The sequence below is a fragment of the Macadamia integrifolia genome, chromosome 2 (assembly GCF_013358625.1).
Source record: "Macadamia integrifolia cultivar HAES 741 chromosome 2, SCU_Mint_v3, whole genome shotgun sequence".
Taxonomy (NCBI): domain Eukaryota; kingdom Viridiplantae; phylum Streptophyta; class Magnoliopsida; order Proteales; family Proteaceae; genus Macadamia; species Macadamia integrifolia.
The window spans coordinates 15,322,974-15,325,236 of record NC_056558.1 but is presented as its reverse complement, the minus strand read 5'-3'; positions in this window follow the sequence as shown (position 1 = coordinate 15,325,236).

Here is a 2,263-nt window from a genome sequence, read left to right as displayed (position 1 = left end):
TTTGAAATAAATTATTCCAATCCTACTTAATATAATTGGTAAAAAGATTTATAAATTAAATGAGACCTAATTAATTTATAAAAGTGAAACGGATTAATTACATTAAATGAATGCATTTTTACTAATCTACCTAATCTAGTGTAGGAGGATTAAACTAAACCTACGGTTTAATTAAACTAATTATGAAACCTAATTGCACTAATTATGTTTACCTTGAGCTAATCCTAAGATGAGTTAAACATTTTCAAAACCCTAGTTAAGCTAATGAGAAGAGAATCTTTTAACTAATTAATCTAGTTAATTATCCTACATTAAATAACTAATTAATTGATTGATTAAAATAAACGAACTACTAGAGGGAAAAAATTGATAATTACACAAATTTAATAAATTGAATTGAATGAAGAAATCAAATGCAGTGATAAAAAAAAAACTAAATAAATTAACCACAATTAAATAAACAACAGTCGAAATGACTAATTAAGTTAATTAAGTTACTTTAATTAATCTAAATTAGTACTACACTAATGCAAGTGAATGTTGGAGTACAAAAGATAGGAGATAGTAGGAAAACCCAAATCTTCAATACGCACCTAATGCTACGAGCCGGTTTGAGGGGCCAACCACGCCCGTCCTAAACTAAACACGCCCTAAACTACGTCCCATATGTTATTAAGAGAGAAAAGAAAACAGAAAAAGAAAATCATTTGATTTTAGGACCCAAAATTAGGGAAATTTGAGATCCCTGAAAGATTTTAGAAAACAAAAGAAAACAAAAAAAAGGGACAACTAATCAAAATCATTTAATCCACAATGAACAATTAAGACTATGATGAAGAAAAACAAAAAAATGCAGAAGTGATTGTTCTGTTTTTGATTCAGAGAGAAGGAACAAAGAAAGAAAAGAAAAAGAAAAAAGCAAAGAAAGAAGAACATGGAGCCATAAAAAAAAAAACAAACAATGGAGAGGGTGTTGTGTGGGGCGGCTGGGCTCAGTTAAGGAGAAGAAGTATAAGAAGAAAGAGAAAGGTGAGAGGTAAAAGGTGTGAAGAAGATGGGTTGCAGGTTTAGGTTTCAGCAAGGGAAAGAAGAAGATTGAGAGAAGGAGAAAAAGTTGCAGGTTCGGTTGCAGCAGCAGGGAAGAAGAAGAGAAGAAGAAGAAGAAGAAGAAGAAGAAGAAGAAGAAGAAGAGAAGGAGGAGAGGTTGAGTTCGGTTAGGAGGAATAGAAGAGGAAGAAGAAGGGAATGGAGAGGGGCGACCAGACTTTTCTGGTGAAGGGTCAGAATCAGAACCGGATTCTGTACCAGACTCGTCATCATCTTCATTGTCGGATGTATGGTTAGTGACAACAGATCGGGTGACCGGATTTTGAGCAGCCACGGGATTGGCAGTTGCAGCAGAACCTGAAGTAAAAGAAGATCCGAACGGCGAAGACGACGAAGTGACACCAAACAGAGGTGAACCGATACTCGCTCCAGATGCAAAACTCGAAGGAAATCCAAATCCCAAAGGAGCAGTGGAACCCGAAGAAGCAGAACGAGAAGTTAATCCAAAGGTAGGGCTCAAAGTTGACGATCCCGATGATGATGAAGAAGAACCAAATGGAAAAGATAATTTTGCGGCAGAAGAGGCCTGAGATCCACCAAAAATATTAGACGTAGTAGAAGAAGGAGCTGCGGCAGAACCAAATAGAGATGAAGAAGGTGAAGAGGTTGATCCGAAATTAAACCGTGATGAAGCTTGCTGCGATGAAGCGGAGGTGGTGGTGTTGGGGAAGGGAGAGAAAGAAGGAGTTGCGATGAGAATGGCCAGGAAGAAGAAGAGATGGGCAAGGAGAAACCCTGAGATTGAGAAAATGAAAATGCTGTAGAGAAGGGGGAAGATGATGAAGAGAAAGAGGATGATGGCTTGGGATTTCGGTCACTGAGGAAGAAGAGAGGAAGTAATAAGAAGAAATGAGATTAGGTTACAGTGGGATCCTAATCTAATGGTCTAGATTAAAAGAGCAAAAACAATTTAAAAAAACTAAACCAAATCAAATCTACTTAAGTAAGCATTTAAAAAAAAACAATTAAACCTAATTAATCTAAAAGAATCAATTAATCTTAAATATCTTTAATTGAACCGGAATGAATCAATTCACATCTAATAAACCGCATTCCATTGAACCAAACTGAAACTAATTAAACATAATTAATCTAAATAAATCAATTATTAATGAATTAGAAACTAATCTATTAATAAAACTAAATCTAAATCGCT